Raw genomic sequence first — 10,031 nt, 5'->3', positions numbered from 1 at the left:
TATCTCCCATGAGAGAAGAATTTCAAGAGAAAATTAAATTTATAATTGTTTTAAACAAACGTGTGGACCAGGCATGGTGGCTCACGCCTGTAAATGCAAACACTTTGGGAGGCCAAGGTAGGAGAATCACCTGAGGCCAGGAGTTCAAGACCAACCCGGACAATACAGTGAGACGTCAGTCTCTACAAAAAAAAATTTTTTTTTTTTAAATTAGCCAGGCATGGTGGCACATGCCTGCAGTCCTAGCTACTCTGGAGGCTGAGGCAGAAGGATCACTTGAACCCAGGAGTTCAAGGCTACAGTGAACTGTAATTGTTCCACACTGCAATTCAGCTTGGGTAACAAATCAAGACCCTGTCTCTTAATAAAAAACAAACAAACAAACAAACAAAACTGGAAATTTTTTCTTTTTTTTTTTTTTTGAGACAGGGTCTCATTCTGTCACCCAGGCTGGAGTGCAGTGATGCAATCACAGCTCACTACAGCCTCTACTTCCCAGGCTCAAGCAATCCTCCCACCTCAACCTCTCTAGCAAATGGGACTACAGGTACATGTCACCATGCCCAGCTAATTTTTCTGGTGTTTTTTGTAGACAGGGTTTCACCATGTTGCCCAGGCTGCTTTCAAACTCCTGGATTTAAGCAATTCATCCACCTCAGCCTCCCAAAGTGCTGGGATTAGAGGCATGAACTACCACACCCAGCCTGGTAATTTCTTTACAAGCATAATGACAACAGTCAATTCCCTTAACCAGGTGAAACAGCCAAATGGGGAATTTTCTTGGTATTTTTGGAGAAGATTAATTTGCATTGGCTCAGGGACTTTTGCAGAAGTTTCCCAAAACAGCAGTACTGTACTTTTTTACTCCATTTGCAGATACAGAGATCAAGCAAAACTGCACCTATAAACAACCCCAATCCACATTTGCTTTGAGCTCTGAAAATATTAACCTACACTGACCTCTCCTGCACCAACTTCAGCAAATCCTAAGAGTCTCAACTTCCCAAAACAGCACAGGTGTCTCCAATTTCAGACCTGCTAGTCTCCACCCTGCCTTTGGCTAATCAGTAGCAAGCCCCCCAAAAAAGAAAACTAACTCATATAATTATTTTCTTTCCTTCTCCAGAAAACAAATGAAATAACATGAAACACTACACAATTCTATACCCTCTAAATGGCTATTATAAACAGTTCAAGACACTAAGTCACAATATTATTCACCTAGACTTGAAAAACTGTAATATCAATGAACTTGATATATTTCAAAAAAAGAACATACATGAAAATTTACAGTACAATGCCTAACTCCAGCAGGAATTCCATAAAAGTTGGTACCTTTCTTTACTTTCCATTAATTTTTATCACACAGTGTTTCCATGAAACAGTTTATTATCCCAATATAAAAGTAGAACAATAAAAAAAGATAATTTACTGACTGATCACACAGACCACATCCAGAAAATTCAGACCACTAAATGACAATGAAGCATTCATTTACAGAAGTTAAACCTTAATCTACCATCTCCTCCTCCTTCCTAGACAGCAGTGTCAATTCCAAGGCCACCTTCATTCTGCTACAGGAAGTGGCTACACTGTTTTTCCCTGCAGCAAGGTACTAAAGGTTTCTCTTCTTTGTGACTGAGAGAAAGCCAGTCTCAAAAACCTGTGCTAAGTGTAGATGCAGCAAGAGTCCAGACTGACATCAACCCATAGAACCACACACACAAGTTTACAGAATTCCTGGTTGGGAAGTCCTGTTTTGACTGTCAAGTTTACTCTCCAACTGAGCCAGGTCTCCTGTACCAATGAGCAAGGGGAATCTCAACATACCTTTGGTGACAGAAAACTAGAACTACATGAACTAGCACTAGCCTTTACCTTGACACAAAATATTCTCACAGAAATAGTTTTGCAGAGCTGCGTGAACTGCCATCTATAGCTCTTTTTGCAGGTACCTGATATAAGACAGATATATAAGCCAAAGCTGTATCTGGTGTACGTTTGTTCAGGTCCTGGAGCTTAAGATAGGAACAAAGCATGCTGTGTCAAATCAAACTCTAGTGGTTACAGATGGACAGATCCTGTCATCAGTAAGAAAATTTAGAGTTGCCAGTAATGGCCTGGCTACTGTCTAGTCAGGTCCTTTGTTGCATTTAGTCTACCATTCACACAGGCTACTGATTTTTAGAGTGATCAGAAGAAGCTAGACTACCATTACCCACTACCCTAAATTGGTTTACATAATGGCTCCAACACAAAAACTTCTGCCCTCAGGGACTGGATTAAAGAGGTAGGAGTATGTGTGGGTGGGTACATGTGTAAATTCATGGTTCTGTTCTAGGACCACCAAAATTTTACATTGGTTATGCTGTTTCTTAGCATTCTTTACATTCTAACGAGATACTAGATGTAGTCCACAACACTGGATAGACCACAGGACAGACCATCAAGCGGCACAATGAGTGACACTGAAAAAGATAATGTTTCCCCAAACAACAGTCAAATCTGATCTATTCTAGGTCAGTATAACTGAAGATACTAACGACCACATTAGGAAAGGAGGGAGGGAAGAGTAAATAAATCTGGGACCTACCTTGCTTACAATTCCCACAGACAGATGAAATTCAATTCCATGCCAACCATACCCTCCGATCACTACAACACAAACAGAAAAATAAAAGTTCATGCAATATAAACAGTTCTTCCCATTCCTAAAAGGCATTTGGTTTCAAAGGTAAGAAGCTGTTTCTTATCTCCTTTCAATCCTCTCCATGCCCACAACAGTGTTAAGAGTTCTGTCACTGGTAAAAAGGCCCATATAAGTGGAGTTAAATAATAGGTAACACTGACTGAGCACTTCCTATATGCTAGTTACTGTTGCAAGTGCTTAAATATTAAAACTAAATTTCACAACTCTATAAGTGTTTTTATTAACTCATTTTATATCCAAATGACAATTGTCCTATACCTCTGAAAATTGCTCTTATTGATGTTAATAAATGCCTTTTTTTTTTTTTTTCTTTGGACACAGAGTCTCGCTGTTGCCAGGCTGGAGTGCAATGGCGCAATTTCAGCTCACTGTAACCTCTGCATCCTGGGTTCAAGCGATTTCTCTGCCCAGCCTGAATAGGCTGGGACTACAGGTGCACACCATCACATCCGGCTATTTTTTTGTATTTTAGTAGAGACAGGGTTTCACCACGTTGGCCAGAATGGTCTCGATCTCCTGACCTCGTGATCCACCTGCCTCGGCTTCCCAAAGTGCCGGGATTACAGGTGTAAGCCACCACGCCCGGCCGAGAAATGCCTTTTAAAGAAACATAGGCAATCTCTACTTATTGTAATGGTTTGTATATGTAAGTGCTCTACATTCATCATTTACTTCTTGAGTCCTCAGAATGTGATGAGCACTAATACCAGGCGCTGAAGAGGATTCATTCTCTTCACTTAAGGAGTTGAGAAACTAGCTGGACAGATGAGACAAAACAAAAAACAGTTCAAGAAATGGAAGTCCTTATTATGAGGCATAATACAGCCTCTTTGTGCAATCATTCACAGTAAAAAATCGGTAAGCTCTGGAGAAAAGGGACAAAGGCTTTACATAACAGATGCTCTAAAACCGGACCTTTAAAAATAAGTTAGATTGGCAAGGAGTGGAGAAAGTCTTTACAGACAAGGAAAAGAGAACAAAGACATGACAATAGAGACAGAATCAGTGGTATATCTAGTGTCCTTTTTTTTTTTTTTTTTTTTTTTCCTGTTGCCCAGGCTGGAGTGTGGTGGCATGATCACAGCTCACCGCAGCCTCAACCTCCGGGGATCACATAATTCTCCCATCTCAACCTCTCAAGTACATGGAATCACAAGCACACACTACCATGCCCAGCTAATTTTTGTATTTTTTATAGAAATGGGGTGTCACTATGTTGTCCAGGTTCATCTCAAACTCCTGGGCTCAAGCCATCCTCCAACCTTGGCCTCCCAAAATGCTGGGACTACAGGCATGAGCCACCATGCCTGGCCCTGAAGCCTTTCATAATCTGATCCCACCCAGTCTCACTAGCCTTTGCTCTCTGGCCACTAATGTCCCTCCTCCTCTCCATTACCCACACCAAACTTCCTCCTAGAACATACTGTCTTTGATAGTTCCACTGTTTCTCCTACCGCCTAGAATGTTCTCCTTTCCCTGGTGGGTAACATTAATCCTGGCACTCAAAAAAATATAGCCTCTGTTGTAAATAATTTTTATTACTTAAGATCCAACTGAGGCTCAGTGTCGTGGCTCAGTTGGAAGAAGAAAGAAAGACAAAAGAAAATCAATTTAGAGGTTTGACTGTTATCAAAAAAGGAGGGAAAAAAACAATTCCCAACTAAATAAACGAACCGTGGTTTTTAAGCAGTTCACCTCAACAGATATGGTTACATATACCCTCAAACTGAACACCTATGAAAAGTGCCTATAATCCCAGCACTTTGGAAGGGCAGGGTGGGAGGATCACTTGAGGCCAGGAGTTCAAGACCAGCCTGGCTAACAAGGCAAAACCCCATCTCTACTAAAAATGCAAAAATTAGGCTGGGTGCAGTGACTCACGCCTGTAATCCCAGCACTTTGGGAGGCCAAGGCCGGCAGATCACTTGAGGTCAGGAGTTCAAGACCAGCCTGGCCAACATGGTGAAACTCTCTCTGTACTAAAAATACAAAAACTAGCCGGACGTGGTGGCGTGTATCTGTAGTCCCAGCTACTCAGAGAATGACGCACAAGAATCCTTGAACCTGAGAGGCAGAAGCTGCAGTAAGCCAAGATTGCACTGCTGCACTATGGCCTGAGTGACAGCGAGACTGCGTCTCAAAAAAAAAAAAAAAAAAAAAAAAACCAGCTGGGAGTGGTGGTACATACCTGTAATCCCAGCTACTCGGGAGGCTGAGGCATGAGAATCACTTGAACCTGGGAGGTGGAGGCTGCAATGAGCCGAGATCACACCACTGCACTCCAGCAGCCTAGGTAACAGAGTGAGACTCTGTCTCAAAAAGAAAGAAAAAAAAAAAAAAAAAAAGCCAACTGAAACATTTTTCTAAAGCGGTTCCCAATGCCCCCAAGTATTACTCTACTCATCTCTCCTCCATGCTCTCATAGCATCTATTTCTCTGTTAACACAGTTAAAATATTTGGTTGTCCCCAGGTTTTCTTTTTCCTTTCTCTCTTACTTGTCTGAACAAGAATCATCCTTTACACAACTTTGTATCTCGCAAGCCTAGCAGTGCCTGGCAAGTAACAGGTGCTCATTATACACTTGCTGACTGAAGGCCCAACTGACCAGAATTTACAAAGTGAATAACGATCCATTTAAACAATCTGTTGTGTCAAAAACTGGTGTACTTCTACATTCTCACGAATATGTCTGCTACATAATTACACCAACAATTCATGCACAAAAAATTAAAGTGGATTCACTAAAAACCACCAACTAGTTTTTGCTTGACAACACAAGCAGGTTCTCATCCATGTCAACTAGAATATACATTAAAGATAAAATAATTTAGTTGATAATTTAAATATTATGGTCGGTGATCTTTCTTACTAAAACAGTGTCACAGCTTTCTATGTAGAGTAACTAAAGGTATTTACATTGGCTTTAGTCATGGATAAAGGAGGTTACAAATTTAGAAGCCCAGTACAAATCCAAAGTTTATTTTTAGAAGCTTTCCATATGGTAGGAGTTTAAGAAATAAAACGGCAGCCCTCTCTCTGCTGAAAGCAGAGGGTAGTAGAGCACTAAAGGAGCAAACCCTCTCCTGACTCTGTTCCTGGCACTGCTTCACACAAAGGAAGAGTAAAGTGTAGGGTAAGTGAGAGCCTCACTGAAAATCAGTCACCCAAGGCAACAGGCATTTTGAATGTCTGCGCTATTTGAAGGCTTAAGTACTAATTTTATACATGCCCATGTTCATTTAAAACATATTTATGGCTTGGAACTTTAAAAATTTTCTAATGGGCTAGTTTGTCCACATATTAATTGAGTCTGCCAGGTTTGAACATGCCAAGCTTAAAATACTCTCCAGATCGTTATGCAAAGGTATGAGCTCAATCTTTTATTATCAGGAAAAGGAATTTAGGAGAGAATGACTAAAACAATAGTCTTTCAATGAAAGCTATAACAGAAAAAGTCAACTCCTAAATAGTGATGAACTACTTTTTAAAAATACCTGACAGATTTCTTACATTAATCTCAAATTAAGATACTGGATTTTAGCTCAAAGTTGTCAGACAATATATGTTTTGGTGGTTGTTTCCCTCCCCCACCTCTCCCCAGCCTCCTAGAGAATGTATCTTGAAATTGATTTCTACGTGAGACCATCTTATATAAAGGTTGCTTTAGTCATCCACTGACTAAGCCCCTTTAGAATCCAAGTCTAGCCGGGCGCGGTGGCTCAAGCCTGTAATCCCAGCACTTTGGGAGGCCGAGACGGGTGGATCACGAGGTCAGGAGATCGAGACCATCCTGGCTAATACGGCGAAACCCCGTCTCTACTAAAAATACAAAAAACTAGCCGGGCGAGGTGGCGGGCGCCTGTAGTCCCAGCTACTTGGGAGGCTGAGGCTGGAGAATGGCGTGAACCCAGGAGGCGGAGCTTGCAGTGAGCTGAGATCCGGCCACTGCACTCCAGCCTGGGCTACAGAGCAAGACTCCGTCTCAAAAAAATAAATAAATAAATAAATAAATAAAAAATAAATAAATAAATAAATAAATAAATAAATAGAATCCAAGTCTAACTCATTTTATATTGAAATGAATTCTATTTTTATATGAACAGTATTATAAGCAAAATTCTTTTAATCTTTTATCAGCATTAGAGAAATGCCAATAAAACCTAGAATAACTACACTTTTATAACAAGAACCTCAGAAACTAACACATTCAATCTTTTCATTTTCAGTTGGGGAACTACAGCACAAGAGTTCAGTGATCTGATAAAAGAAAAATGGGCCACAATCTGATTACTAGTCCAATGCATTTATTCTACTACATACTACTAAACATACAGTTTTTGAAATTACAACAGAAAAGTTTAAATATCCATTCCCTAACTGGGAAGATTTTAAAAATTAGATGTGTGTGCCCCCCCAAAATTGGAAATATTGTTCCTTAAAAACTTGAGTATTAGAGGCCAGGCACAGTAGCTTATACCTATAATCCCAGTACTTTGGGAAGCTGAGGAGGGTGAATCACCTGAGGTTGGGAGTTCAGCCTAACCAACATGGAGAAACTCTGTCTCTACTTTAAAAAAAAAAAAAAAAAAAAAAATTAACTAGGTGGCACATGTCTATAATCCCAGCTACTCGGGAGGCTGAGGCAGGAGAATCACCTGAATCTGGGAGGCGGAGGTTGGAGGTTGCGGTGAGTCAAGATCGCGCCGTCGCACTCCAGCCTAGGCAACGAAAGGGGGAAAAAAAAATCAAAAACAAAATCTAGGTGCAGTGGCTCCCACCTGTAACCCCAGAACTTTGGGGGCCAGGGCAGGCTGATCACCTGAGGTCAGGAGTTCGAGACCAGCCTGGTCAACATGGAGAAACCCCATCTCTACTAAAAACAGAAAAATTAGCCGGGCATGGTGGTGCATGCCTGTAACCCCAGCTACTCAGGAGGCTGAGGCAGAAGAATCGCTTGAACCCACGAGGCAGAGGCTGCAGTGAGCCGAGATCGGACCATTGCACTCCAGCCTGGGCAACAAGAACGAAACTCCGTCTCAAATAAACAAAAAAAAACTTGGGCATTAGAAAACTATAGCAATTATTTTCAATACTTTCGGCTCAATACATACTCACATAAACTCTCCAGTGGAAGTTTAGCTTTTAAAAGTTTTCCTGGCCGGGTGCGGTGGCTCACGCCTGTAATCCCAGCACTTTGGGAGGCCGAGGCAGGCGGATCACGAGGTCAGGAGATTGAGACCATCCTGGCTAACACAGTGAAACCCCGTCTCCACTAAAAACACAAAAAAGTAGCTGGGCGTGGTGGTAAGCGCCTGTAGTCCCAGCTACTCGAGAGGCTGAGGCAGGAGAAGCGTGTGAACCCGGGAGGCAGAGCTTGCAGTGAGCCGAGATCGTGCCACTGCACTCCAGCCTGGGTGACAGAGCAAGACTCCATCTCAAAAAAAATAAATAAATAAAAGTTTTCCTTACATTCCAAAGGGGATGAGAATAATTTTTACAATCTAAGATGACATTATCCTTATCTTCTAAAAAACAAACTTCCCACAAAAAAAAAAAAAAAAAAAAGCAATTTCATAGAATTCTGGGTCTTCTTTCAAACAAGCACTTCTTTGGAAAGAATGCCATTGATCCATTTTATTTTAGGGGAACGGAATGCAAAGAATAAAAGGAAACTTGCCAGGCACAGTGGCTCACACCTGTAATCCCAACACTCTGGGAGGCAGAAGCGAGTGGACTGTTCGAACCCAGGAGTTTGAGACCAGACTGTGCAGTATGGCAAAACCCCAACTCTACAAAAATACAAAAATTAACCAGGCATGGTGGTGTTTGCCTAAAGTCCCAAGTACTCAGGAGGCTGAGGTAGGAGGATCGCTTGACCCCAGGAGGTTGAGGCCGCAGTGAGATATGATTACACCATTGCACTCCAGCCTGAGTGAGAGTGAGACACTGTCTCTTTAAAAAAAAAAAAAAAAAGAGAAAGGGAAAGGAACAAAAATGGAATGAAGAGGGGAAAAAGGAAAAGGAAGAAAGACAAAAGAAAATCAATTTAGAGGTTTGACTTATCAAAAAAAGTAGAAAATAACAATTTTCATTTAAATGAATAAACTGGGGGGGGGGGTTGGAATTGTGGTTTTTAAGCAGTCCACCTCAACAGATATGGTTACATATCTCCTCAAACTGAATACCTATGAAAAAAATCTTAATCTCTCTCTGCCTGATTCCTCTGTTCGCTCTTTCTTCTGCACCCAAAGAGAAGATTAAATAAACTGGGCCCCCTGAAACAGGTAAGGGAGGCAGAAGTGCTAATCCATGTCATGTAGTCCCTGCAAAGTGCTGGTAATGATTAAAGCGATCCAAGAGTCTTAAAGGAGTCAAGACAAACCACTGTGCTCCTAGGCATATCCATAACCTCCTACAAGAAGCAATACACTCTGCTGCCTTTTATATCCACAACAAATCTTTCCTTTCCGATTATCAGTGTGATGTGCATTGAGATTTTAAAGAACAGTTAAGGCAGGGCATGCTGGCTCACACTTGTAACCTCAGCATTTTGATAGGCTGAGATTACATTTGATTAAGGTGACAAGAGGAAAATGGAAGCAATACCTGTATATATTAAAAAGGAAGAGAGAAAATAAAGAAGGCCTATGTAGCCTGCTGGTCAACCCAGATACAGAATTCAACCGAACATGCTCATGTGCTCATTAAGGTACCATAACATATGCAATACTTTACAAAATAAAAAACTACAGTCTTGGCCTGGCTCGGTGGCTCACGCCTGTAATCCCAGCACTTTGGGAGGCCGAGGCAGGCGGATCACAAAGTCAGGAGTTCCAGACCAGCCTGGCCAACACAGTGAAACTCCGTCTCTTCCGAAAATACAAAAATCAGCTGGGCATAGTGGTACACACCTGTAGTCCCAGCTACTCAGATGACTGAGGCAGGAGAATGGCTTGAACCCAGGAGGTGGAGGTTGCAGTGAGCCAAGACTGTGCCATTGCACTCTAGCCTGGGCGACAAAGCAAGACTCCGTCTCAAAAAAAAAAAAAAAAAAAAAAAAAGCTACAATCTCAAACTGTCCACTTATAAGAAGAGCTTCAAACTCTATAAAAGCTCCCAGTTTTCCCTTCATCTGCCAGCATCTCATAACAAGCATCTACTCTTTGACCATTATTAAGACTCAGACATAGTAGCTCCGGAGATGTAGATACAGCTCTTTCCTTTTTAAACTGCAAAGCAAAACCCACTTTACAATTTTTAAGTTTTTGAACTTCTGTTTTTTTGAGACACGATCTTGCTCTATTGCGCAGACTGGATCAG

At 41.5% G+C, this 10,031-nt stretch overlaps 1 protein-coding gene across 3 annotated transcripts in view; it reads right to left on the bottom strand.

The window, feature by feature from the left end:
• Nucleotides 1-10,031, bottom strand: part of MRTFA (myocardin related transcription factor A) — a 220,293-nt gene that overhangs the window by 174,754 nt on the left and 35,508 nt on the right. Inside the window, exon 2 of one of the 3 annotated variants that reach the window (XM_007975878.3) lies at nucleotides 2,594-2,655. The exons of the other annotated variants lie outside the window; for them this stretch is intronic. The gene's annotated coding sequence lies outside the window, so the exon portion shown is untranslated. The remainder of the gene's footprint in view (nucleotides 1-2,593; nucleotides 2,656-10,031) is intronic. 3 annotated transcript variants of the gene reach the window in all.

The sequence above is a fragment of the Chlorocebus sabaeus genome, chromosome 19, assembly GCF_047675955.1.
Source record: "Chlorocebus sabaeus isolate Y175 chromosome 19, mChlSab1.0.hap1, whole genome shotgun sequence".
In the NCBI taxonomy this organism is placed as follows: Eukaryota; Metazoa; Chordata; class Mammalia; order Primates; family Cercopithecidae; genus Chlorocebus; species Chlorocebus sabaeus.
This window is presented reverse-complemented; position numbering and strand designations above follow the sequence as displayed.